This window comes from Diadema antillarum, unplaced genomic scaffold (genome assembly GCF_040938485.1).
Source record: "Diadema antillarum isolate AM-2024a unplaced genomic scaffold, OU_Dant_1.0 seq00000082_RagTag, whole genome shotgun sequence".
Classification (NCBI taxonomy): domain Eukaryota; kingdom Metazoa; phylum Echinodermata; class Echinoidea; order Diadematoida; family Diadematidae; genus Diadema; species Diadema antillarum.
In genome coordinates, this window is record NW_027271175.1 from 2,477,285 (window position 1) to 2,502,901 (window position 25,617).

At 50.3% G+C, this 25,617-nt stretch overlaps 27 non-coding genes across 27 annotated transcripts; all 27 read left to right on the plus strand.

Annotated features, from left to right (window-relative positions):
* The first annotated feature begins 325 nt into the window (after positions 1-325).
* Positions 326-444, plus strand: LOC139726418 (5S ribosomal RNA). The gene has a single exon (XR_011710695.1). It is a non-coding gene; the product is annotated as a 5S ribosomal RNA (ribosomal RNA).
* Positions 445-1,253: 809 nt separating this feature from the next.
* LOC139726419 (5S ribosomal RNA) lies at positions 1,254-1,372 on the plus strand. Its single transcript, XR_011710696.1, has one exon. It is a non-coding gene; the product is annotated as a 5S ribosomal RNA (ribosomal RNA).
* Positions 1,373-2,189: 817 nt separating this feature from the next.
* LOC139726355 (5S ribosomal RNA) lies at positions 2,190-2,308 on the plus strand. The gene has a single exon (XR_011710636.1). It is a non-coding gene; the product is annotated as a 5S ribosomal RNA (ribosomal RNA).
* Positions 2,309-3,116: 808 nt separating this feature from the next.
* On the plus strand, positions 3,117-3,235 carry LOC139726421 (5S ribosomal RNA). The gene has a single exon (XR_011710697.1). It is a non-coding gene; the product is annotated as a 5S ribosomal RNA (ribosomal RNA).
* Positions 3,236-4,041: 806 nt separating this feature from the next.
* On the plus strand, positions 4,042-4,160 carry LOC139726423 (5S ribosomal RNA). The gene has a single exon (XR_011710699.1). It is a non-coding gene; the product is annotated as a 5S ribosomal RNA (ribosomal RNA).
* Positions 4,161-4,969: 809 nt separating this feature from the next.
* LOC139726368 (5S ribosomal RNA) lies at positions 4,970-5,088 on the plus strand. Its single transcript, XR_011710648.1, has one exon. It is a non-coding gene; the product is annotated as a 5S ribosomal RNA (ribosomal RNA).
* Positions 5,089-5,905: 817 nt separating this feature from the next.
* Positions 5,906-6,024, plus strand: LOC139726356 (5S ribosomal RNA). Its single transcript, XR_011710637.1, has one exon. It is a non-coding gene; the product is annotated as a 5S ribosomal RNA (ribosomal RNA).
* An 807-nt stretch (positions 6,025-6,831) lies between these two features.
* LOC139726424 (5S ribosomal RNA) lies at positions 6,832-6,950 on the plus strand. The gene has a single exon (XR_011710700.1). It is a non-coding gene; the product is annotated as a 5S ribosomal RNA (ribosomal RNA).
* An 816-nt stretch (positions 6,951-7,766) lies between these two features.
* LOC139726370 (5S ribosomal RNA) lies at positions 7,767-7,885 on the plus strand. The gene has a single exon (XR_011710650.1). It is a non-coding gene; the product is annotated as a 5S ribosomal RNA (ribosomal RNA).
* Positions 7,886-8,702: 817 nt separating this feature from the next.
* On the plus strand, positions 8,703-8,821 carry LOC139726387 (5S ribosomal RNA). The gene has a single exon (XR_011710666.1). It is a non-coding gene; the product is annotated as a 5S ribosomal RNA (ribosomal RNA).
* Positions 8,822-9,628: 807 nt separating this feature from the next.
* LOC139726374 (5S ribosomal RNA) lies at positions 9,629-9,747 on the plus strand. Its single transcript, XR_011710654.1, has one exon. It is a non-coding gene; the product is annotated as a 5S ribosomal RNA (ribosomal RNA).
* An 807-nt stretch (positions 9,748-10,554) lies between these two features.
* On the plus strand, positions 10,555-10,673 carry LOC139726425 (5S ribosomal RNA). The gene has a single exon (XR_011710701.1). It is a non-coding gene; the product is annotated as a 5S ribosomal RNA (ribosomal RNA).
* An 807-nt stretch (positions 10,674-11,480) lies between these two features.
* On the plus strand, positions 11,481-11,599 carry LOC139726342 (5S ribosomal RNA). The gene has a single exon (XR_011710624.1). It is a non-coding gene; the product is annotated as a 5S ribosomal RNA (ribosomal RNA).
* Positions 11,600-12,408: 809 nt separating this feature from the next.
* LOC139726426 (5S ribosomal RNA) lies at positions 12,409-12,527 on the plus strand. Its single transcript, XR_011710702.1, has one exon. It is a non-coding gene; the product is annotated as a 5S ribosomal RNA (ribosomal RNA).
* An 807-nt stretch (positions 12,528-13,334) lies between these two features.
* Positions 13,335-13,453, plus strand: LOC139726337 (5S ribosomal RNA). The gene has a single exon (XR_011710618.1). It is a non-coding gene; the product is annotated as a 5S ribosomal RNA (ribosomal RNA).
* A 498-nt stretch (positions 13,454-13,951) lies between these two features.
* LOC139726375 (5S ribosomal RNA) lies at positions 13,952-14,070 on the plus strand. Its single transcript, XR_011710655.1, has one exon. It is a non-coding gene; the product is annotated as a 5S ribosomal RNA (ribosomal RNA).
* An 810-nt stretch (positions 14,071-14,880) lies between these two features.
* LOC139726427 (5S ribosomal RNA) lies at positions 14,881-14,999 on the plus strand. The gene has a single exon (XR_011710703.1). It is a non-coding gene; the product is annotated as a 5S ribosomal RNA (ribosomal RNA).
* Positions 15,000-15,760: 761 nt separating this feature from the next.
* Positions 15,761-15,879, plus strand: LOC139726343 (5S ribosomal RNA). The gene has a single exon (XR_011710625.1). It is a non-coding gene; the product is annotated as a 5S ribosomal RNA (ribosomal RNA).
* Positions 15,880-16,687: 808 nt separating this feature from the next.
* Positions 16,688-16,806, plus strand: LOC139726315 (5S ribosomal RNA). The gene has a single exon (XR_011710598.1). It is a non-coding gene; the product is annotated as a 5S ribosomal RNA (ribosomal RNA).
* An 807-nt stretch (positions 16,807-17,613) lies between these two features.
* LOC139726338 (5S ribosomal RNA) lies at positions 17,614-17,732 on the plus strand. The gene has a single exon (XR_011710619.1). It is a non-coding gene; the product is annotated as a 5S ribosomal RNA (ribosomal RNA).
* An 807-nt stretch (positions 17,733-18,539) lies between these two features.
* On the plus strand, positions 18,540-18,658 carry LOC139726316 (5S ribosomal RNA). Its single transcript, XR_011710599.1, has one exon. It is a non-coding gene; the product is annotated as a 5S ribosomal RNA (ribosomal RNA).
* Positions 18,659-20,296: 1,638 nt separating this feature from the next.
* LOC139726317 (5S ribosomal RNA) lies at positions 20,297-20,415 on the plus strand. Its single transcript, XR_011710600.1, has one exon. It is a non-coding gene; the product is annotated as a 5S ribosomal RNA (ribosomal RNA).
* An 807-nt stretch (positions 20,416-21,222) lies between these two features.
* Positions 21,223-21,341, plus strand: LOC139726318 (5S ribosomal RNA). The gene has a single exon (XR_011710601.1). It is a non-coding gene; the product is annotated as a 5S ribosomal RNA (ribosomal RNA).
* Positions 21,342-22,153: 812 nt separating this feature from the next.
* Positions 22,154-22,272, plus strand: LOC139726389 (5S ribosomal RNA). The gene has a single exon (XR_011710667.1). It is a non-coding gene; the product is annotated as a 5S ribosomal RNA (ribosomal RNA).
* Positions 22,273-23,089: 817 nt separating this feature from the next.
* On the plus strand, positions 23,090-23,208 carry LOC139726390 (5S ribosomal RNA). The gene has a single exon (XR_011710668.1). It is a non-coding gene; the product is annotated as a 5S ribosomal RNA (ribosomal RNA).
* An 806-nt stretch (positions 23,209-24,014) lies between these two features.
* LOC139726319 (5S ribosomal RNA) lies at positions 24,015-24,133 on the plus strand. The gene has a single exon (XR_011710602.1). It is a non-coding gene; the product is annotated as a 5S ribosomal RNA (ribosomal RNA).
* Positions 24,134-24,940: 807 nt separating this feature from the next.
* On the plus strand, positions 24,941-25,059 carry LOC139726363 (5S ribosomal RNA). The gene has a single exon (XR_011710643.1). It is a non-coding gene; the product is annotated as a 5S ribosomal RNA (ribosomal RNA).
* Positions 25,060-25,617: the final 558 nt, after the last annotated feature.

Below are 25,617 nucleotides of genomic sequence, written 5' to 3' on the forward strand. Positions count from 1 at the left end.
ATCATTTTCCTTCTCCAGAAGGCAAGACTGATGAGGGGCCGCGTCGTGACATTCGGGCAGCATCCATGGCCCCTCGGAACGCATAGCGCGCAGTCAAGAAAGTCAGGCCCACACCTCCATCAGCAGGTGTGTCTTGTGCATCATAGGCACTGTTGCACCATCAGCATCCCATCCATGGTTACAGTCCTTCGCAGTCACTGCAGCTTCGCTTTCATTGGTGAATGCCTTCAAGCTCCCTCAGGTGGTAGAGACGGGACGTGCTGTAAAACCGTTCGTCCGTGAGGTTGAGGACAAGCATAAATCAGCTAAAGTCTGTAGGTATGTCGCCTACGACCATTCCACGCTGAATATACCGGTTCTCGTCCGAACACCGTAGTAAAGCAGCGTAGGGCCTGGTCAGTACTTGGATGGGAGACCGCTTGGGAATACCGGGTGTTGTAGGCTTTTTGCTGTCTAAAATGCCTGCTCTCCTCTTTTTATGAAACACTTTATTTTTCTTCTCGGCAATTTTTCATGGTTTTTTCTAGTCGGCAATAAAATAAAGACACCAGCTAGTCCTGTCCTAATTATTTTGAATGAAGTCCAAAGGGGCCCAATCGCCTCCTGCGCCTCGTGCTGTAGATACAGCATCGCAGACGTTTTGGCATCATGGCACACAAGGTGGTGCCTGAATCAGGATCCACTTCAAGACATCCCACCGGAGACTGTCAGAGCACGATTATGACGTCACGCATAGTTAGAACTGCTGTTACGTAGTATAACTGTCACCACAAAAAAAATTGCGCGGCGCTGGCCCGTGCCTTGGACAGCCATCAAAAGGAATGCGCGGCAGGGGAAGCTGGTGGCACTCCTGGCCATCTCTCGGCCTTCTCTGGCAGTGAATTCATAGCAAACAAAGCAAGAAGAAATGCCTTCCAAAACAGTCATCATCATTTTCCTTCTCCAGAAGGCAAGACTGATGAGGGGCCGCGTCGTGACATTCGGGCAGCATCCATGGCCCCTCGGAACGCACAGCGCGCAGTCAAGAAAGTCAGGCCCACACCTCCATCAGCAGGTGTGTCTTGTGCATCATAGGCACTGTTGCACCATCAGCATCCCATCCATGGTTACAGTCCTTCGCAGTCACTACAGCTTCGCTTTCATTGGTCAATGCCTTCAAGCTCCCTCTGGTGGTAGAGACGGGGTGTGCTGTAAAACCGTTCGTCCGAGAGGTTGAGGACAAGCATAAATCAGCTAAAGTCTGTAGGTATGTCGCCTACGACCATTCCACGCTGAATATACCGGTTCTCGTCCGAACACCGTAGTAAAGCAGCGTAGGGCCTGGTCAGTACTTGGATGGGAGACCGCTTGGGAATACCGGGTGTTGTAGGCTTTTTGCTGTCTAAAATGCCTGCTCTCCTCTTTTTATGAAACACTTTATTTTTCTTCTCGGCAATTTTTCATGGTTTTTTCTAGTCGGCAATAAAATAAAGACACCAGCTAGTCCCGTCCTAATTATTTTGAATGAAGTCCATAGGGGCCCAATCGCCTCCTGCGCCTCGTGCTGTAGATACAGCATCGCAGACGTTTTGGCATCATGCCACACAAGGTGGTGCCTGAATCAGGATCCACTTCAAGACATTCCACCGGAGACTGTCAGAGCACGATTATGACGTCACGCATAGTTAGAACTGCTGTTACGTAGTACAACTGTCACCGGAAAAAATTGCACGGCGCTGGTCCGTGCCTTGGACAGCCATCAACAGCCATCAAAAGGAACGCGCGGCAGGGGAAGCTGGTGGCACTCCTGGCCATCTCTCGGCCTTCTCTGGCAGTGAATTCATAGCAAACAAAGCAAGAAGGAATGCCTTCCAAAACAGTCATCATCATTTTCCTTCTCCAGAAGGCAAGACTGATGAGGGGCCGCGTCGTGACATTCCGGCAGCATCTATGGCCCCTCGGAACGCACAGCGCGCAGTCAAGAAAGTCAGGCCCACACCTCCATCAGCAGGTGTGTCTTGTGCATCATAGGCACTGTTGCACCATCAGCATCCCATCCATGGTTACAGTCCTTCGCAGTCACTACAGCTTCGCTTTCATTGGTCAATGCCTTCAAGCTCCCTCTGGTGGCAGAGACGGGGCGTGCTGTAAAACCGTTCGTCCGTGAGGTTGAGGACAAGGATAAATCAGCTAAAGTCTGTAGGTATGTCGCCTACGACCATACCACGCTGAATATACCGGTTCTCGTCCGAACACCGTAGTAAAGCAGCGTAGGGCCTGGTCAGTACTTGGATGGGAGACGGCTTGGGAATACCGGGTGTTGTAGGCTTTTTGCTGTCTAAAATGCCTGCTCTCCTCTTTTTATGAAACACTTTATTTTTCTTCTCGGCAATTTTTCATGGTTTTTTCTAGTCGGCAATAAAATAAAGACACCAGCTAGTCCTGTCCTAATTATTTTGAATGAAGTCCAAAGGGGCCCAATCGCCTCCTGCGCCTCGTGCTGTAGATACAGCATCGCAGACGTTTTGGCATCATGGCAGACAAGGTGGTGCCTGAATCAGGATCCACTTCAAGACAGCCCACCGGAGACTGTCAGAGCACGATTATGACGTCACGCATAGTTAGAACTGCTGTTACGTAGTATAACTGTCACCAGGAAAAATTGCACGGCGCTGACCCGTGCCTTGGGACAGCCATCAAAAGGAATGTGCGGCAGGGGAAGCTGGTGGCACTCCTGGCCATCTCTCGGCCTTCTCTGGCAGTGAATTCATAGCAAACAAAGCAAGAAGAAATGCCTTCCAAAACAGTCATCATCATTTTCCTTCTCCAGAAGGCAAGACTGATGAGGGGCCGCGTCGTGACATTCGGGCAGCATCCATGGCCCCTCGGAACGCACAGCGCGCAGTCAAGAAAGTCAGGCCCACACCTCCATCAGCAGGTGTGTCTTGTGCATCATAGGCACTGTTGCACCATCAGCATCCCATCCATGGTTACAGTCCTTCGCAGTCACTACAGCTTCGCTTTCATTGGTCAATGCCTTCAAGCTCCCTCTGGTGGTAGAGACGGGGCGTGCTGTAAAACCGTTCGTCCGAGAGGTTGAGGACAAGCATAAATCAGCTAAAGTCTGTAGGTATGTCGCCTACGACCATTCCACGCTGAATATACCGGTTCTCGTCCGAACACCGTAGTAAAGCAGCGTAGGGCCTGGTCAGTACTTGGATGGGAGACCGCTTGGGAATACCGGGTGTTGTAGGCTTTTTGCTGTCTAAAATGCCTGCTCTCCTCTTTTTATGAAACACTTTATTTTTCTTCTCGGCAATTTTTCATGGTTTTTTCTAGTCGGCAATAAAATAAAGACACCAGCTAGTCCTGTCCTAATTATTTTGAATGAAGTCCAAAGGGGCCCAATCGCCTCCTGCGCCTCGTGCTGTAGATACAGCATCGCAGACGTTTTGGCATCATGGCAGACAAGGTGGTGCCTGAATCAGGATCCACTTCAAGACAGCCCACCGGAGACTGTCAGAGCACGATTATGACGTCACGCATAGTTAGAACTGCTGTTACGTAGTATAACTGTCACCGGAAAAATTGCACGGCGCTGACCCGTGCCTGGGACAGCCATCAAAAGGAATGTGCGGCAGGGGAAGCTGGTGGCACTCCTGGCGATCTCTCGGCCTTCTCTGGCAGTGAATTCATAGCAAACAAAGCAAGAAGAAATGCCTTCCAAAACAGTCATCATCATTTTCCTTCTCCAGAAGGCAAGACTGATGAGGGGCCGCGTCGTGACATTCGGGCAGCATCCATGGCCCCTCGGAACGCATAGCGCGCAGTCAAGAAAGTCAGGCCCACACCTCCATCAGCAGGTGTGTCTTGTGCATCATAGGCACTGTTGCACCATCAGCATCCCATCCATGGTTACAGTCCTTCGCAGTCACTACAGCTTCGCTTTCATTGGTCAATGCCTTCAAGCTCCCTCTGGTGGTAGAGACGGGGCGTGCTGTAAAACCGTTCGTCCGTGAGGTTGAGGACAAGCATAAATCAGCTAAAGTCTGTAGGTATGTCGCCTACGACCATTCCACGCTGAATATACCGGTTCTCGTCCGAACACCGTAGTAAAGCAGCGTAGGGCCTGGTCAGTACTTGGATGGGAGACCGCTTGGGAATACCGGGTGTTGTAGGCTTTTTGCTGTCTAAAATGCCTGCTTTCCTCTTTTTATGAAACACTTTATTTTTCTTCTCGGCAATTTTTCATGGTTTTTTCTAGTCGGCAATAAAATAAAGACACCAGCTAGTCCTGTCCTAATTATTTTGAATGAAGTCCAAAGGGGCCCAATCGCCTCCTGCGCCTCGTGCTGTAGATACAGCATCGCAGACGTTTTGGCATCATGCCACACAAGGTGGTGCCTGAATCAGGATCCACTTCAAGACATCCCACCGGAGACTGTCAGAGCACGATTATGACGTCACGCATAGTTAGAACTGCTGTTACGTAGTATAACTGTCACCCGGAAAAAATTGCACGGCGCTGGCCCGTGCCTTGGGACAGCCATCAAAAGGAATGCGCGGCAGGGGAAGCTGGTGGCACTCCTGGCCATCTCTCGGCCTTCTCTGGCAGTGAATTCATAGCAAACAAAGCAAGAAGGAATGCCTTCCAAAACAGTCATCATCATTTTCCTTCTCCAGAAGGCAAGACTGATGAGGGGCCGCGTCGTGACATTCGGGCAGCATCCATGGCCCCTCGGAACGCACAGCGCGCAGTCAAGAAAGTCAGGCCCACACCTCCATCAGCACGTGTGTATTGTGCATCATAGGCACTGTTGCACCATCAGCATCCCATCCATGGTTACAGTCCTTCGCAGTCACTACAGCTTCGCTTTCATTGGTCAATGCCTTTAAGCTGCCTCTGGTGGCAGAGACGGGGCGTGCTGTAAAACCGTTCGTACGTGAGGTTGAGGACAAGGATAAATCAGCTAAAGTCTGTAGGTATGTCGCCTACGACCATACCACGCTGAATATACCGGTTCTCGTCCGAACACCGTAGTAAAGCAGCGTAGGGCCTGGTCAGTACTTGGATGGGAGACGGCTTGGGAATACCGGGTCTTGTAGGCTTTTTGCTGTCTAAAATGCCTGCTCTCCTCTTTTTATGAAACACTTTATTTTTCTTCTCGGCAATTTTTCATGGTTTTTTCTAGTCGGCAATAAAATAAAGACACCAGCTAGTCCTGTCCTAATTATTTTGAATGAAGTCCAAAGGGGCCCAATCGCCTCCTGCGCCTCGTGCTGTAGATACAGCATCGCAGACGTTTTGGCATCATGCCACACAAGGTGGTGCCTGAATCAGGATCCACTTCAAGACATCCCACCGGAGACTGTCAGAGCACGATTATGACGTCACGCATAGTTAGAACTGCTGTTACGTAGTATAACTGTCACCGGAAAAAATTGCACGGCGCTGGCCCGTGCCTTGGACAGCCATCAACTGCCATCAAAAGGAATGCGCGGCAGGGGAAGCTGGTGGCACTCCTGGCCATCTCTCGGCCTTCTCTGGCAGTGAATTCATAGCAAACAAAGCAAGAAGGAATGCCTTCCAAAACAGTCATCATCATTTTCCTTCTCCAGAAGGCAAGACTGATGAGGGGCCGCGTCGTGACATTCGGGCAGCATCCATGGCCCCTCGGAACGCACAGCGCGCAGTCAAGAAAGTCAGGCCCACACCTCCATCAGCACGTGTGTATTGTGCATCATAGGCACTGTTGCACCATCAGCATCCCATCCATGGTTACAGTCCTTCGCAGTCACTACAGCTTCGCTTTCATTGGTCAATGCCTTTAAGCTGCCTCTGGTGGCAGAGACGGGGCGTGCTGTAAAACCGTTCGTACGTGAGGTTGAGGACAAGGATAAATCAGCTAAAGTCTGTAGGTATGTCGCCTACGACCATACCACGCTGAATATACCGGTTCTCGTCCGAACACCGTAGTAAAGCAGCGTAGGGCCTGGTCAGTACTTGGATGGGAGACGGCTTGGGAATACCGGGTGTTGTAGGCTTTTTGCTGTCTAAAATGCCTGCTCTCCTCTTTTTATGAAACACTTTATTTTTCTTCTCGGGAATTTTTCATGGTTTTTTCTAGTCGGCAATAAAATAAAGACACCAGCTAGTCCTGTCCTAATTATTTTGAATGAAGTCAAAAGGGGCCCAATCGCCTCCTGCGCCTCGTCCTGTAGATACAGCATCGCAGACGTTTTAGCATCATGGCAGACAAGGTGGTGCCTGAATCAGGATCCACTTCAAGACAGCCCACCGGAGACTGTCAGAGCACGATTATGACGTCACGCATAGTTAGAACTGCTGTTCCGTAGTATAACTGTCACCCTGAAAAATTGCACGGCGCTGACCCGTGCCTGGGACAGCCATCAAAAGGAATGTGCGGCAGGGGAAGCTGGTGGCACTCCTGGCGATCTCTCGGCCTTCTCTGGCAGTGAATTCATAGCAAACAAAGAAAGAAGAAACGTCTTCCAAAACACTCATCATCATTTTCCTTCTCCAGAAGGCAAGACTGATGAGGGGCCACTTCGTGACATTCGGGCAGCATCCATCGCCCCTCGGAACGCATAGCGCGCAGTCAAGAAAGTCAGGCCCACACCTCCATCAGCAGGTGTGTCTTGTGCATCATAGGCACTGTTGCACCATCAGCATCCCATCCATGGTTACAGTCCTTCGCAGTCACTGCAGCTTCGCTTTCATTGGTGAATGCCTTCAAGCTCCCTCTGGTGGTAGAGACGGGACGTGCTGTAAAACCGTTCGTCCGTGAGGTTGAGGACAAGCATAAATCAGCTAAAGTCTGTAGGTATGTCGCCTACGACCATTCCACGCTGAATATACCGGTTCTCGTCCGAACACCGTAGTAAAGCAGCGTAGGGCCTGGTCAGTACTTGGATGGGAGACCGCTTGGGAATACCGGGTGTTGTAGGCTTTTTGCTGTCTAAAATGCCTGCTCTCCTCTTTTTATGAAACACTTTATTTTTCTTCTCGGCAATTTTTCATGGTTTTTTCTAGTCGGCAATAAAATAAAGACACCAGCTAGTCCTGTCCTAATTATTTTGAATGAAGTCCAAAGGGGCCCAATCGCCTCCTGCGCCTCGTGCTGTAGATACAGCATCGCAGACGTTTTGGCATCATGGCACACAAGGTGGTGCCTGAATCAGGATCCACTTCAAGACATCCCACCGGAGACTGTCAGAGCACGATTATGACGTCACGCATAGTTAGAACTGCTGTTACGTAGTATAACTGTCACCCGGAAAAAATTGCACGGCGCTGGCCCGTGCCTTGGACAGCCACACTGCCATCAAAAGGAATGCGCGGCAGGGGAAGCTGGTGGCACTCCTGGCCATCTCTCGGCCTTCTCTGGCAGTGAATTCATAGCAAACAAAGCAAGAAGGAATGCCTTCCAAAACAGTCATCATCATTTTCCTTCTCCAGAAGGCAAGACTGATGAGGGGCCGCGTCGTGACATTCGGGCAGCATCCATGGCCCCTCGGAACGCACAGCGCGCAGTCAAGAAAGTCAGGCCCACACCTCCATCAGCAGGTGTGTCTTGTGCATCATAGGCACTGTTGCACCATCAGCATCCCATCCATGGTTACAGTCCTTCGCAGTCACTACAGCTTCGCTTTCATTGGTCAATGCCTTTAAGCTGCCTCTGGTGGCAGAGACGGGGCGTGCTGTAAAACCGTTCGTACGTGAGGTTGAGGACAAGGATAAATCAGCTAAAGTCTGTAGGTATGTCGCCTACGACCATACCACGCTGAATATACCGGTTCTCGTCCGAACACCGTAGTAAAGCAGCGTAGGGCCTGGTCAGTACTTGGATGGGAGACGGCTTGGGAATACCGGGTCTTGTAGGCTTTTTGCTGTCTAAAATGCCTGCTCTCCTCTTTTTATGAAACACTTTATTTTTCTTCTCGGCAATTTTTCATGGTTTTTTCTAGTCGGCAATAAAATAAAGACACCAGCTAGTCCTGTCCTAATTATTTTGAATGAAGTCCAAAGGGGCCCAATCGCCTCCTGCGCCTCGTGCTGTAGATACAGCATCGCAGACGTTTTGGCATCATGCCACACAAGGTGGTGCCTGAATCAGGATCCACTTCAAGACATCCCACCGGAGACTGTCAGAGCACGATTATGACGTCACGCATAGTTAGAACTGCTGTTACGTAGTATAACTGTCACCGGAAAAAATTGCACGGCGCTGGCCCGTGCCTTGGACAGCCATCAACTGCCATCAAAAGGAATGCGCGGCAGGGGAAGCTGGTGGCACTCCTGGCCATCTCTCGGCCTTCTCTGGCAGTGAATTCATAGCAAACAAAGCAAGAAGGAATGCCTTCCAAAACAGTCATCATCATTTTCCTTCTCCAGAAGGCAAGACTGATGAGGGGCCGCGTCGTGACATTCGGGCAGCATCCATGGCCCCTCGGAACGCACAGCGCGCAGTCAAGAAAGTCAGGCCCACACCTCCATCAGCACGTGTGTATTGTGCATCATAGGCACTGTTGCACCATCAGCATCCCATCCATGGTTACAGTCCTTCGCAGTCACTACAGCTTCGCTTTCATTGGTCAATGCCTTTAAGCTGCCTCTGGTGGCAGAGACGGGGCGTGCTGTAAAACCGTTCGTACGTGAGGTTGAGGACAAGGATAAATCAGCTAAAGTCTGTAGGTATGTCGCCTACGACCATACCACGCTGAATATACCGGTTCTCGTCCGAACACCGTAGTAAAGCAGCGTAGGGCCTGGTCAGTACTTGGATGGGAGACCGCTTGGGAATACCGGGTGTTGTAGGCTTTTTGCTGTCTAAAATGCCTGCTCTCCTCTTTTTATGAAACACTTTATTTTTCTTCTCGGCAATTTTTCATGGTTTTTTCTAGTCGGCAATAAAATAAAGACACCAGCTAGTCCTGTCCTAATTATTTTGAATGAAGTCAAAAGGGGCCCAATCGCCTCCTGCGCCTCGTCCTGTAGATACAGCATCGCAGACGTTTTAGCATCATGGCAGACAAGGTGGTGCCTGAATCAGGATCCACTTCAAGACAGCCCACCGGAGACTGTCAGAGCACGATTATGACGTCACGCATAGTTAGAACTGCTGTTCCGTAGTATAACTGTCACCCTGAAAAATTGCACGGCGCTGACCCGTGCCTGGGACAGCCATCAAAAGGAATGTGCGGCAGGGGAAGCTGGTGGCACTCCTGGCGATCTCTCGGCCTTCTCTGGCAGTGAATTCATAGCAAACAAAGAAAGAAGAAACGTCTTCCAAAACACTCATCATCATTTTCCTTCTCCAGAAGGCAAGACTGATGAGGGGCCACTTCGTGACATTCGGGCAGCATCCATCGCCCCTCGGAACGCATAGCGCGCAGTCAAGAAAGTCAGGCCCACACCTCCATCAGCAGGTGTGTCTTGTGCATCATAGGCACTGTTGCACCATCAGCATCCCATCCATGGTTACAGTCCTTCGCAGTCACTGCAGCTTCGCTTTCATTGGTGAATGCCTTCAAGCTCCCTCTGGTGGTAGAGACGGGGCGTGCTGTAAAACCGTTCGTCCGAGAGGTTGAGGACAAGCATAAATCAGCTAAAGTCTGTAGGTATGTCGCCTACGACCATTCCACGCTGAATATACCGGTTCTCGTCCGAACACCGTAGTAAAGCAGCGTAGGGCCTGGTCAGTACTTGGATTGGAGACCGCTTGGGAATACTGGGTGTTGTAGGCTTTTTGCTGTCTAAAATGCCTGCTCTCCTCTTTTTATGAAACACTTTATTTTTCTTCTCGGCAATTTTTCATGGTTTTTTCTAGTCGGCAATAAAATAAAGACACCAGCTAGTCCTGTCCTAATTATTTTGAATGAAGTCCAAAGGGGCCCAATCGCCTCCTGCGCCTCGTGCTGTAGATACAGCATCGCAGACGTTTTGGCATCATGGCAGACAAGGTGGTGCCTGAATCAGGATCCACTTCAAGACAGCCCACAGGAGACTGTCAGAGCACGATTATGACGTCACGCATAGTTAGAACTGCTGTTACGTAGTATAACTGTCACCAGGAAAAATTGCACGGCGCTGACCCGTGCCTGGGACAGCCATCAAAAGGAATGTGCGGCAGGGGAAGCTGGTGGCACTCCTGGCCATCTCTCGGCCTTCTCTGGCAGTGAATTCATAGCAAACAAAGCAAGAAGAAATGCCTTCCAAAACAGTCATCATCATTTTCCTTCTCCAGAAGGCAAGACTGATGAGGGGCCGCGTCGTGACATTCGGGCAGCATCCATGGCCCCTCGGAACGCATAGCGCGCAGTCAAGAAAGTCAGGCCCACACCTCCATCAGCAGGTGTGTCTTGTGCATCATAGGCACTGTTGCACCATCAGCATCCCATCCATGGTTACAGTCCTTCGCAGTCACTACAGCTTCGCTTTCATTGGTCAATGCCTTCAAGCTCCCTCTGGTGGTAGAGACGGGGCGTGCTGCAAAACCGTTCGTCCGTGAGGTTGAGGACAAGCATAAATCAGTTAAAGTCTGTAGGTTTGTCGCCTACGACCATTCCACGCTGAATATACCGGTTCTCGTCCGAACACCGTAGTAAAGCAGCGTAGGGCCTGGTCAGTACTTGGATGGGAGACCGCTTGGGAATACCGGGTGTTGTAGGCTTTTTGCTGTCTAAAATGCCTGCTCTCCTCTTTTTATGAAACACTTTATTTTTCTTCTCGGCAATTTTTCATGGTTTTTTCTAGTCGGCAATAAAATAAAGACACCAGCTAGTCCTGTCCTAATTATTTTGAATGAAGTCCAAAGGGGCCCAATCGCCTCCTGCGCCTCGTGCTGTAGATACAGCATCGCAGACGTTTTAGCATCATGGCAGACAAGGTGGTGCCTGAATCAGGATCCACTTCAAGACAGCCCACCGGAGACTGTCAGAGCACGATTATGACGTCACGCATAGTTAGAACTGCTGTTACGTAGTATAACTGTCACCCTGAAAAATTGCACGGCGCTGACCCGTGCCTGGGACAGCCATCAAAAGGAATGTGCGGCAGGGGAAGCTGGTGGCACTCCTGGCGATCTCTCGGCCTTCTCTGGCAGTGAATTCATAGAAAACAAAGCAAGAAGAAACGCCTTCCAAAACAGTCATCATCATTTTCCTTCTCCAGAAGGCAAGACTGATGAGGGGCCGCGTCGTGACATTCGGGCAGCATCCATGGCCCCTCGGAACGCATAGCGCGCAGTCAAGAAAGTCAGGCCCACACCTCCATCAGCAGGTGTGTCTTGTGCATCATAGGCACTGTTGCACCATCAGCATCCCATCCATGGTTACAGTCCTTCGCAGTCACTGCAGCTTCGCTTTCATTGGTGAATGCCTTCAAGCTCCCTCAGGTGGTAGAGACGGGACGTGCTGTAAAACCGTTCGTCCGTGAGGTTGAGGACAAGCATAAATCAGCTAAAGTCTGTAGGTATGTCGCCTACGACAATTCCACGCTGAATATACCGGTTCTCGTCCGAACACCGTAGTAAAGCAGCGTAGGGCCTGGTCAGTACTTGGATGGGAGACCGCTTGGGAATACCGGGTGTTGTAGGCTTTTTGCTGTCTAAAATGCCTGCTCTCCTCTTTTTATGAAACACTTTATTTTTCTTCTCGGCAATTTTTCATGGTTTTTTCTAGTCGGCAATAAAATAAAGACACCAGCTAGTCCTGTCCTAATTATTTTGAATGAAGTCCAAAGGGGCCCAATCGCCTCCTGCGCCTCGTGCTGTAGATACAGCATCGCAGACGTTTTGGCATCATGGCACACAAGGTGGTGCCTGAATCAGGATCCACTTCAAGACAGCCCACAGGAGACTGTCAGAGCACGATTATGACGTCACGCATAGTTAGAACTGCTGTTACGTAGTATAACTGTCACCACAAAAAAAATTGCACGGCGCTGGCCCGTGCCTTGGACAGCCATCAAAAGGAATGCGCGGCAGGGGAAGCTGGTGGCACTCCTGGCCATCTCTCGGCCTTCTCTGGCAGTGAATTCATAGCAAACAAAGCAAGAAGGAATGTCTTCCAAAACAGTCATCATCATTTTCCTTCTCCAGAAGGCAAGACTGATGAGGGGCCGCGTCGTGACATTTGGGCAGCATCCATGGCCCCTCGGAACGCACAGCGCGCAGTCAAGAAAGTCAGGCCCACACCTCCATCAGCAGGTGTGTCTTGTGCATCATAGGCACTGTTGCACCAATAGCATCCCATCCTTGGTTACAGTCCTTCGCAGTCACTACAGTTTCGCTTTCATTGGTCAATGCCTTCAAGCTCCCTCTGGTGGTAGAGACGGGGTGTGCTGTAAAACCGTTCGTCCGAGAGGTTGAGGACAAGCATAAATCAGCTAAAGTCTGTAGGTATGTCGCCTACGACCATTCCACGCTGAATATACCGGTTCTCGTCCGAACACCGTAGTAAAGCAGCGTAGGGCCTGGTCAGTACTTGGATGGGAGACCGCTTGGGAATACCGGGTGTTGTAGGCTTTTTGCTGTCTAAAATGCCTGCTCTCCTCTTTTTATGAAACACTTTATTTTTCTTCTCGGCAATTTTTCATGGTTTTTTCTAGTCGGCAATAAAATAAAGACACCAGCTAGTCCTGTCCTAATTATTTTGAATGAAGTCCAAAGGGGCCCAATCGCCTCCTCCGCCTCGTGCTGTAGATACAGCATCGCAGACGTTTTGGCATCATGGCACACAAGGTGGTGCCTGAATCAGGATTCACTTCAAGACAGTCCACCGGAGACTGTCAGAGCACGATTATGACGTCACGCATAGTTAGAACTGCTGTTACGTAGTATAACTGTCACCAGGAAAAATTGCACGGCGCTGACCCGTGCCTGGGACAGCCATCAAAAGGAATGTGCGGCAGGGGAAGCTGGTGGCACTCCTGGCCATCTCTCGGCCTTCTCTGGCAGTGAATTCATAGCAAACAAAGCAAGAAGGAATGCCTTTCAAAACAGTCATCATCATTTTCCTTCTCCAGAAGGCAAGACTGATGAGGGGCCGCGTCGTGACATTCCGGCAGCATCTATGGCCCCTCGGAACGCACAGCGCGCAGTCAAGAAAGTCAGGCCCACACCTCCATCAGCAGGTGTGTCTTGTGCATCATAGGCACTGTTGCACCATCAGCATCCCATCCATGGTTACAGTCCTTCGCAGTCACTACAGCTTCGCTTTCATTGGTCAATACCTTCAAGCTCCCTCTGGTGGCAGAGACGGGGCGTGCTGTAAAACCGTTCGTCCGTGAGGTTGAGGACAAGGATAAATCAGCTAAAGTCTGTAGGTATGTCGCCTACGACCATACCACGCTGAATATACCGGTTCTCGTCCGAACACCGTAGTAAAGCAGCGTAGGGCCTGGTCAGTATTTGGATGGGAGACCGCTTGGGAATACCGGGTGTTGTAGGCTTTTTGCTGTCTAAAATGCCTGCTCTCCTCTTTTTATGAAACACTTTATTTTTCTTCTCGTTAATTTTTCATGGTTTTTTCTAGTCGGCAATAAAAAAAAGACACCAGCTAGTCCTGTCCTAATTATTTTGAATGAAGTCCAAAGGGGCCCAATCGCCTCCTGCGTCTCGTCTCATCATTTTCCTTCTCCAGAAGGCAAGACTGATGAGGGGCCGCGTCGTGACATTCGGGCAGCATCCATGGCCCCTCGGAACGCACAGCGCGCAGTCAAGAAAGTCAGGCCCACACCTCCATCAGCAGGTGTGTCTTGTGCATCATAGGCACTGTTGCACCATCAGCATCCCATCCATGGTTACAGTCCTTCGCAGTCACTACAGCTTCGCTTTCATTGGTCAATGCCGTCAAGCTCCCTCTGGTGGTAGAGACGGGGCGTGCTGTAAAACCTTTCGTCCGAGAGGTTGAGGACAAGCATAAATCAGCTAAAGTCTGTAGGTATGTCGCCTACGACCATTCCACGCTGAATATACCGGTTCTCGTCCGAACACCGTAGTAAAGCAGCGTAGGGCCTGGTCAGTACTTGGATTGGAGACCGCTTGGGAATACTGGGTGTTGTAGGCTTTTTGCTGTCTAAAATGCCTGCTCTCCTCTTTTTATGAAACACTTTATTTTTCTTCTCGGCAATTTTTCATGGTTTTTTCTAGTCGGCAATAAAATAAAGACACCAGCTAGTCCTGTCCTAATTATTTTGAATGAAGTCCAAAGGGGCCCAATCGCCTCCTGCGCCTCGTGCTGTAGATACAGCATCGCAGACGTTTTGGCATCATGGCAGACAAGGTGGTGCCTGAATCAGGATCCACTTCAAGACAGCCCACAGGAGACTGTCAGAGCACGATTATGACGTCACGCATAGTTAGAACTGCTGTTACGTAGTATAACTGTCACCAGGAAAAATTGCACGGCGCTGACCCGTGCCTGGGACAGCCATCAAAAGGAATGTGCGGCAGGGGAAGCTGGTGGCACTCCTGGCCATCTCTCGGCCTTCTCTGGCAGTGAATTCATAGCAAACAAAGCAAGAAGAAATGCCTTCCAAAACAGTCATCATCATTTTCCTTCTCCAGAAGGCAAGACTGATGAGGGGCCGCGTCGTGACATTCGGGCAGCATCCACGGCCCCTCGGCGGAACGCATAGCGCGCAGTCAAGAAAGTCAGGCCCACACCTCCATCAGCAGGTGTGTCTTGTGCATCATAGGCACTGTTGCACCATCAGCATCCCATCCATGGTTACAGTCCTTCGCAGTCACTACAGCTTCGCTTTCATTGGTCAATGCATTCAAGCTCCCTCTGGTGGTAGAGACGGGGCGTGCTGCAAAACCGTTCGTCCGTGAGGTTGAGGACAAGCATAAATCAGTTAAAGTCTGTAGGTTTGTCGCCTACGACCATTCCACGCTGAATATACCGGTTCTCGTCCGAACACCGTAGTAAAGCAGCGTAGGGCCTGGTCAGTACTTGGATGGGAGACCGCTTGGGAATACCGGGTGTTGTAGGCTTTTTGCTGTCTAAAATGCCTGCTCTCCTCTTTTTATGAAACACTTTATTTTTCTTCTCGGCAATTTTTCATGGTTTTTTCTAGTCGGCAATAAAATAAAGACACCAGCTAGTCCTGTCCTAATTACTGTAGATACAGCATCGCAGACGTTTTAGCATCATGGCAGACAAGGTGGTGCCTGAATCAGGATCCACTTCAAGACAGCCCACCGGAGACTGTCAGAGCACGATTATGACGTCACGCATAGTTAGAACTGCTGTTACGTAGTATAACTGTCACCCTGAAAAATTGCACGGCGCTGACCCGTGCCTGGGACAGCCATCAAAAGGAATGTGCGGCAGGGGAAGCTGGTGGCACTCCTGGCGATCTCTCGGCCTTCTCTGGCAGTGAATTCATAGAAAACAAAGCAAGAAGAAACGCCTTCCAAAACAGTCATCATCATTTTCCTTCTCCAGAAGGCAAGACTGATGAGGGGCCGCGTCGTGACATTCGGGCAGCATCCATGGCCCCTCGGAACGCATAGCGCGCAGTCAAGAAAGTCAGGCCCACACCTCCATCAGCAGGTGTGTCTTGTGCATCATAGGCACTGTTGCACCATCAGCATCCCATCCATGGTTACAGTCCTTCGCAGTCACTGCAGCTTCGCTTTCATTGGTGAATGCCTTCAAGCTCCCTCAGGTGGTAGAGACGGGACGTGCTGTAAAACCGTTCGTCCGTGAGGTTGAGGACAAGCATAAATCAGCTAAAGTCTGTAGGTATGTCGCCTACGACAATTCCACGCTGAATATACCGGTTCTCGTCCGAACACCGTAGTAAAGCAGCGTAGGGCCTGGTCAGTACTTGGATGGGAGACCGCTTGGGAATACCGGGTGTTGTAGGCTTTTTGCTGTCTAAAATGCCTGCTCTCCTCTTTTTATGAAACACTTTATTTTTCTTCTCGGCAATTTTTCATGGTTTTTTCTAGTCGGCAATAAAATAAAGACACCAGCTAGTCCTGTCCTAATTATTTTGAATGAAGTCCAAAGGGGCCCAATCGCCTCCTGCGCCTCGTGCTGTAGTTACAGCATCGCAGACGTTTTGGCATCATGGCACACAAGGTGGTGCCTGAATCAGGATCCACTTCAAGACAGCCCACAGGAGACTGTCAGAGCACGATTATGACGTCACGCATAGTTAGAACTGCTGTTACGTAGTATAACTGTCACCACAAAAAAATTGCACGGCGCTGGCCCGTGCCTTGGACAGCCATCAAAAGGAATGCGCGGCAGGGGAAGCTGGTGGCACTCCTGGCCATCTCTCGGCCTTCTCTGGCAGTGAATTCATAGCAAACAAAGCAAGAAGGAATGTCTTCCAAAACAGTCATCATCATTTTCCTTCTCCAGAAGGCAAGACTGATGAGGGGCCGCGTCGTGACATTTGGGCAGCATCCATGGCCCCTCGGAACGCACAGCGCGCAGTCAAGAAAGTCAGGCCCACACCTCCATCAGCAGGTGTGTCTTGTGCATCATAGGCACTGTTGCACCAATAGCATCCCATCCATGGTTACAGTCCTTCGCAGTCACTAGAGTTTCGCTTTCATTGGTCAATGCCTTCAAGCTCCCTCTGGTGGTAGAGACGGGGTGTGCTGTAAAACTGTTCGTCCGAGAGGTTGAGGACAAGCATAAATCAGCTAAAGTCTGTAGGTATGTCGCCTACGACCATTCCACGCTGAATATACCGGTTCTCGTCCGAACACCGTAGTAAAGCAGCGTAGGGCCTGGTCAGTACTTGGATGGGAGACCGCTTGGGAATACCGGGTGTTGTAGGCTTTTTGCTGTCTAAAATGCCTGCTCTCCTCTTTTTATGAAACACTTTATTTTTCTTCTCGGCAATTTTTCATGGTTTTTTCTAGTCGGCAATAAAATAAAGACACCAGCTAGTCCTGTCCTAATTATTTTGAATGAAGTCCAAAGGGGCCCAATCGCCTCCTCCGCCTCGTGCTGTAGATACAGCATCGCAGACATTTTGGCATCATGGCACACAAGGTGGTGCCTGAATCAGGATCCACTTCAAGACAGTCGACCGGAGACTGTCAGAGCACGATTATGACGTCACGCATAGTTAGAACTGCTGTTACGTAGTATAACTGTCACCAGGAAAAATTGCACGGCGCTGACCCGTGCCTGGGACAGCCATCAAAAGGAATGTGCGGCAGGGGAAGCTGGTGGCACTCCTGGCCATCTCTCGGCCTTCTCTGGCAGTGAATTCATAGCAAACAAAGCAAGAAGGAATGCCTTTCAAAACAGTCATCATCATTTTCCTTCTCCAGAAGGCAAGACTGATGAGGGGCCGCGTCGTGACATTCCGGCAGCATCTATGGCCCCTCGGAACGCACAGCGCGCAGTCAAGAAAGTCAGGCCCACACCTCCATCAGCAGGTGTGTCTTGTGCATCATAGGCACTGTTGCACCATCAGCATCCCATCCATGGTTACAGTCCTTCGCAGTCACTACAGCTTCGCTTTCATTGGTCAATACCTTCAAGCTCCCTCTGGTGGCAGAGACGGGGCGTGCTGTAAAACCGTTCGTCCGTGAGGTTGAGGACAAGGATAAATCAGCTAAAGTCTGTAGGTATGTCGCCTACGACCATACCACGCTGAATATACCGGTTCTCGTCCGAACACCGTAGTAAAGCAGCGTAGGGCCTGGTCAGTATTTGGATGGGAGACCGCTTGGGAATACCGGGTGTTGTAGGCTTTTTGCTGTCTAAAATGCCTGCTCTCCTCTTTTTATGAAACACTTTATTTTTCTTCTCGGCAATTTTTCATGGTTTTTTCTAGTCGGCAATAAAATAAAGACACCAGCTAGTCCTGTCCTAATTATTTTGAATGAAGTCCAAAGGGGCCCAATCGCCTCCTGCGCCTCGTCCTGTAGATACAGCATCGCAGACGTTTTAGCATCATGGCAGACAAGGTGGTGCCTGAATCAGGATCCACTTCAAGACAGCCCACCGGAGACTGTCAGAGCACGATTATGACGTCACGCATAGTTAGAACTGCTGTTCCGTAGTATAACTGTCACCCTGAAAAATTGCACGGCGCTGACCCGTGCCTGGGACAGCCATGAAAAGGAATGTGCGGCAGGGGAAGCTGGTGGCACTCCTTGCGATCTCTCGGCCTTCTCTGGCAGTGAATTCATAGAAAACAAAGCAAGAAGAAACGCCTTCCAAAACAGTCATCATCATTTTCCTTCTCCAGAAGGCAAGACTGATGAGGGGCCGCGTCGTGACATTCGGGCAGCATCCATGGCCCCTCGGAACGCATAGCGCGCAGTCAAGAAAGTCAGGCCCACACCTCCATCAGCAGGTGTGTCTTGTGCATCATAGGCACTGTTGCACCATCAGCATCCCATCCATGGTTACAGTCCTTCGCAGTCACTACAGCTTCGCTTTCATTGGTGAATGCCTTCAAGCTCCCTCTGGTGGTAGAGACGGGACGTGCTGTAAAACCGTTCGTCCGTGAGGTTGAGGACAAGCATAAATCAGCTAAAGTCTGTAGGTATGTCGCCTACGACCATTCCACGCTGAATATACCGGTTCTCGTCCGAACACCGTAGTAAAGCAGCGTAGGGCCTGGTCAGTACTTGGATGGGAGACCGCTTGGGAATACCGGGTGTTGTAGGCTTTTTGCTGTCTAAAATGCCTGCTTTCCTCTTTTTATGAAACACTTTATTTTTCTTCTCGGCAATTTTTCATGGTTTTTCCTAGTCGGCAATAAAATAAAGACACCAGCTAGTCCTGTCCTAATTATTTTGAATGAAGTCCAAAGGGGCCCAATCGCCTCCTGCGCCTCGTGCTGTAGATACAGCATCGCAGACGTTTTGGCATCATGCCACACAAGGTGGTGCCTGAATCAGGATCCACTTCAAGACATCCCACCGGAGACTGCCAGAGCACGATTATGACGTCACGCATAGTTAGAACTGCTGTTACGTAGTATAACTGTCACCACAAAAAAAATTGCGCGGCGCTGGCCCGTGCCTTGGACAGCCATCAAAAGGAATGCGCGGCAGGGGAAGCTGGTGGCACTCCTGGCCATCTCTCGGCCTTCTCTGGCAGTGAATTCATAGCAAACAAAGCAAGAAGAAATGCCTTCCAAAACAGTCATCATCATTTTCCTTCTCCAGAAGGCAAGACTGATGAGGGGCCGCGTCGTGACATTCGGGCAGCATCCATGGCCCCTCGGAACGCACAGCGCGCAGTCAAGAAAGTCAGGCCCACACCTCCATCAGCAGGTGTGTCTTGTGCATCATAGGCACTGTTGCACCATCAGCATCCCATCCATGGTTACAGTCCTTCGCAGTCACTACAGCTTCGCTTTCATTGGTCAATGCCTTCAAGCTCCCTCTGGTGGTAGAGACGGGGCGTGCTGTAAAACCGTTCGTCCGAGAGGTTGAGGACAAGCATAAATCAGCTAAAGTCTGTAGGTATGTCGCCTACGACTGTAGGCTTTTTGCTGTCTAAAATGCCTGCTCTCCTCTTTTTATGAAACACTTTATTTTTCTTCTCGGCAATTTTTCATGGTTTTTTCTAGTCGGCAATAAAATAAAGACACCAGCTAGTCCTGTCCTAATTATTTTGAATGAAGTCCAAAGGGGCCCAATCGCCTCCTGCGCCTCGTGCTGTAGATACAGCATCGCAGACGTTTTGGCATCATGGCAGACAAGGTGGTGCCTGAATCAGGATCCACTTCAAGACATTCCCACCGGAGACTGTCAGAGCACGATTATGACGTCACGCATAGTTAGAACTGCTGTTACGTAGTATAACTGTCACCAGGAAAAATTGCACGGCGCTGAGTCCGTGCCTGGGACAGCCATCAAAAGGAATGTGCGGCAGGGGAAGCTGGTGGCACTCCTGGCCATCTCTCGGCCTTCTCTGGCAGTGAATTCATAGCAAACAAAGCAAGAAGAAATGCCTTCCAAAACAGTCATCATCATTTTCCTTCTCCAGAAGGCAAGACTGATGAGGGGCCGCGTCGTGACATTCGGGCAGCATCCACGGCCCCTCGGCGGAACGCATAGCGCGCAGTCAAGAAAGTCAGGCCCACACCTCCATCAGCAGGTGTGTCTTGTGCATCATAGGCACTGTTGCACCATCAGCATCCCATCCATGGTTACAGTCCTTCGCAGTCACTACAGCTTCGCTTTCATTGGTCGATGCATTCAAGCTCCCTCTGGTGGTAGAGACGGGACGTGCTGTAAAACCGTTCGTCCGTGAGGTTGAGGACAAGCATAAATCAGCTAAAGTCTGTAGGTATGTCGCCTACGACCATTCCACGCTGAATATACCGGTTCTCGTCCGAACACCGTAGTAAAGCAGCGTAGGGCCTGGTCAGTACTTGGATGGGAGACCGCTTGGGAATACCGGGTGTTGTAGGCTTTTTGCTGTCTAAAATGCCTGCTTTCCTCTTTTTATGAAACACTTTATTTTTCTTCTCGGCAATTTTTCATGGTTTTTTCTAGTCGGCAATAAAATAAAGACACCAGCTAGTCCTGTCCTAATTATTTTGAATGAAGTCCAAAGGGGCCCAATCGCCTCCTGCGCCTCGTGCTGTAGATACAGCATCGCAGACGTTTTGGCATCATGGCAGACAAGGTGGTGCCTGAATCAGGATCCACTTCAAGACATCCCACCGGAGACTGTCAGAGCACGATTATGACGTCACGCATAGTTAGAACTGCTGTTACGTAGTATAACTGTCACCAGGAAAAATTGCACGGCGCTGACCCGTGCCTTGGACAGCCATGAAAAGGAATGTGCGGCAGGGGAAGCTGGTGGCACTCCTGGCCATCTCTCGGCCTTCTCTGGCAGTGAATTCATAGCAAACAAAGCAAGAAGAAATGCCTTCCAAAACAGTCATCATCATTTTCCTTCTCCAGAAGGCAAGACTGATGAGGGGCCGCGTCGTGACATTCGGGCAGCATCCATGGCCCCTCGGAACGCACAGCGCGCAGTCAAGAAAGTCAGGCCCACACCTCCATCAGCAGGTGTGTCTTGTGCATCATAGGCACTGTTGCACCATCAGCATCCCATCCATGGTTACAGTCCTTCGCAGTCACTACAGCTTCGCTTTCATTGGTCAATGCCTTCAAGCTCCCTCTGGTGGTAGAGACGGGGCGTGCTGTAAAACCGTTCGTCCGTGAGGTTGAGGACAACCATAAATCAGCTAAAGTCTGTAGGTATGTCGCCTACGACCATTCCACGCTGAATATACCGGTTCTCGTCCGAACACCGTAGTAAAGCAGCGTAGGGCCTGGTCAGTACTTGGATGGGAGACCGCTTGGGAATACCGGGTGTTGTAGGCTTTTTGCTGTCTAAAATGCCTGCTCTCCTCTTTTTATGAAACACTTCATTTTTCTTCTCGGCAATTTTTCATGGTTTTTCCTAGTCGGCAATAAAATAAAGACACCAGCTAGTCCTGTCCTAATTATTTTGAATGAAGTCCAAAGGGGCCCAATCGCCTCCTGCGCCTCGTGCTGTAGATACAGCATCGCAGACGTTTTGGCATCATGCCACACAAGGTGGTGCCTGAATCAGGATCCACTTCAAGACATCCCACCGGAGACTGCCAGAGCACGATTATGACGTCACGCATAGTTAGAACTGCTGTTACGTAGTATAACTGTCACCACAAAAAAAATTGCGCGGCGCTGGCCCGTGCCTGGGACAGCCATCAAAAGGAATGCGCGGCAGGGGAAGCTGGTGGCACTCCTGGCCATCTCTCGGCCTTCTCTGGCAGTGAATTCATAGCAAACAAAGCAAGAAGAAATGCCTTCCAAAACAGTCATCATCATTTTCCTTCTCCAGAAGGCAAGACTGATGAGGGGCCGCGTCGTGACATTCGGGCAGCATCCATGGCCCCTCGGAACGCACAGCAGTGCGCAGTCAAGAAAGTCAGGCCCACACCTCCATCAGCAGGTGTGTCTTGTGCATCATAGGCACTGTTGCACCATCAGCATCCCATCCATGGTTACAGTCCTTCGCAGTCACTACAGCTTCGCTCTCATTGGTCAATGCCTTCAACCTCCCTCTGGTGGTAGAGACGGGGTGTGCTGTAAAACCGTTCGTCCGTGAGGTTGAGGACAAGCATAAATCAGCTAAAGTCTGTAGGTATGTCGCCTACGACCATACCACGCTGAATATACCGGTTCTCGTCCGAACACCGTAGTAAAGCAGCGTAGGGCCTGGTCAGTACTTGGATGGGAGACCGCTTGGGAATACCGGGTGTTGTAGGCTTTTTGCTGTCTAAAATGCCTGCTCTCCTCTTTTTATGAAACACTTTATTTTTCTTCTCGGCAATTTTTCATGGTTTTTTCTAGTCGGCAATAAAATAAAGACACCAGCTAGTCCTGTCCTAATTATTTTGAATGAAGTCCAAAGGGGCCCAATCGCCTCCTGCGCCTCGTGCTGTAGATACAGCATCGCAGACGTTTTGGCATCATGCCACACAAGGTGGTGCCTGAATCAGGATCCACTTCAAGACATCCCACCGGAGACTGTCAGAGCACGATTATGACGTCACGCATAGTTAGAACTGCTGTTACGTAGTATAACTGTCACCGGAAAAAATTGCACGGCGCTGGCCCGTGCCTTGGACAGCCATCAACTGCCATCAAAAGGAATGCGCGGCAGGGGAAGCTGGTGGCACTCCTGGCCATCTCTCGGCCTTCTCTGGCAGTGAATTCATAGCAAACAAAGCAAGAAGGAATGCCTTCCAAAACAGTCATCATCATTTTCCTTCTCCAGAAGGCAAGACTGATGAGGGGCCGCGTCGTGACATTCGGGCAGCATCCATGGCCCCTCGGAACGCACAGCGCGCAGTCAAGAAAGTCAGGCCCACACCTCCATCAGCACGTGTGTCTTGTGCATCATAGGCACTGTTGCACCATCAGCATCCCATCCATGGTTACAGTCCTTCGCAGTCACTACAGCTTCGCTTTCATTGGTCAATGCCTTCAAGCTCCCTCTGGTGGCAGAGACGGGGCGTGCTGTAAAACCGTTCGTACGTGAGGTTGAGGACAAGGATAAATCAGCTAAAGTCTGTAGGTATGTCGCCTACGACCATACCACGCTGAATATACCGGTTCTCGTCCGAACACCGTAGTAAAGCAGCGTAGGGCCTGGTCAGTACTTGGATGGGAGACCGCTTGGGAATACCGGGTGTTGTAGGCTTTTTGCTGTCTAAAATGCCTGCTCTCCTCTTTTTATGAAACACTTTATTTTTCTTCTCGGCAATTTTTCATGGTTTTTTCTAGTCGGCAATAAAATAAAGACACCAGCTAGTCCTGTCCTAATTATTTTGAATGAAGTCAAAAGGGGCCCAATCGCCTCCTGCGCCTCGTGCTGTAGATACAGCATCGCAGACGTTTTGGCATCATGGCAGACAAGGTGGTGCCTGAATCAGGATCCACTTCAAGACAGCCCACCGGAGACTGTCAGAGCACGATTATGACGTCACGCATAGTTAGAACTGCTGTTACGTAGTATAACTGTCACCAGGAAAAATTGCACGGCGCTGACCCGTGCCTGGGACAGCCATCAAAAGGAATGTGCGGCAGGGGAAGCTGGTGGCACTCCTGGCGATCTCTCGGCCTTCTCTGGCAGTGAATTCATAGCAAACAAAGAAAGAAGAAACGTCTTCCAAAACACTCATCATCATTTTCCTTCTCCAGAAGGCAAGACTGATGAGGGGCCAGTCGTGACATTTGGGCAGCATCCATCGCCCCTCGGAACGCATAGCGCGCAGTCAAGAAAGTCAGGCCCACACCTCCATCAGCAGGTGTGTCTTGTGCATCATAGGCACTGTTGCACCATCAGCATCCCATCCATGGTTACAGTCCTTCGCAGTCACTGCAGCTTCGCTTTCATTGGTGAATGCCTTCAAGCTCCCTCTGGTGGTAGAGACGGGACGTGCTGTAAAACCGTTCGTCCGTGAGGTTGAGGACAAGCATAAATCAGCTAAAGTCTGTAGGTATGTCGCCTACGACCATTCCACGCTGAATATACCGGTTCTCGTCCGAACACCGTAGTAAAGCAGCGTAGGGCCTGGTCAGTACTTGGATGGGAGACCGCTTGGGAATACCGGGTGTTGTAGGCTTTTTGCTGTCTAAAATGCCTGCTCTCCTCTTTTTATGAAACACTTTATTTTTCTTCTCGGCAATTTTTCATGGTTTTTTCTAGTCGGCAATAAAATAAAGACACCAGCTAGTCCTGTCCTAATTATTTTGAATGAAGTCCAAAGGGGCCCAATCGCCTCCTGCGCCTCGTGCTGTAGATACAGCATCGTAGACGTTTTGGCATCATGGCAGACAAGGTGGTGCCTGAATCAGGATCCACTTCAAGACATCCCACCGGAGACTGCCAGAGCACGATTATGACGTCACGCATAGTTAGAACTGCTGTTACGTAGTATAACTGTCACCAGGAAAACTTGCACGGCGCTGAGCCGTGCCTGGGACAGCCATCAAAAGGAATGTGCGGCAGGGGAAGCTGGTGGCACTCCTGGCCATCTCTCGGCCTTCTCTGGCAGTGAATTCATAGCAAACAAAGCAAGAAGAAATGCCTTCCAAAACAGTCATCATCATTTTCCTTCTCCAGAAGGCAAGACTGATGAGGGGCCGCGTCGTGACATTCGGGCAGCATCCATGGCCCCTCGGAACGCACAGCGCGCAGTCAAGAAAGTCAGGCCCACACCTCCATCAGCAGGTGTGTCTTGTGCATCATAGGCACTGTTGCACCATCAGCATCCCATCCATGGTTACAGTCCTTCGCAGTCACTACAGCTTCGCTTTCATTGGTCAATGCCTTCAAGCTCCCTCTGGTGGTAGAGACGGGGCGTGCTGTAAAACCGTTCGTCCGTGAGGTTGAGGACAAGCATAAATCAGCTAAAGTCTGTAGGTATGTCGCCTACGACCATTCCACGCTGAATATACCGGTTCTCGTCCGAACACCGTAGTAAAGCAGCGTAGGGCCTGGTCAGTACTTGGATGGGAGAGCGCTTGGGAATACCGGGTGTTGTAGGCTTTTTGCTGTCTAAAATGCCTGCTTTCCTCTTTTTATGAAACACTTCATTTTTCTTCTCGGCAATTTTTCATGGTTTTTTCTAGTCGGCAATAAAATAAAGACACCAGCTAGTCCTGTCCTAATTATTTTGAATGAAGTCCAAAGGGGCCCAATCGCCTCCTGCGCCTCGTGCTGTAGATACAGCATCGCAGACGTTTTGGCATCATGGCAGACAAGGTGGTGCCTGAATCAGGATCCACTTCAAGACATCCCACCGGAGACTGTCAGAGCACGATTATGACGTCACGCATAGTTAGAACTGCTGTTACGTAGTATAACTGTCACCCTGAAAAATTGCACGGCGCTGACCCGTGCCTGGGACAGCCATGAAAAGGAATGTGCGGCAGGGGAAGCTGGTGGCACTCCTGGCCATCTCTCGGCCTTCTCTGGCAGTGAATTCATAGCAAACAAAGCAAGAAGAAATGCCTTCCAAAACAGTCATCATCATTTTCCTTCTCCAGAAGGCAAGACTGATGAGGGGCCGCGTCGTGACATTCGGGCAGCATCCATGGCCCCTCG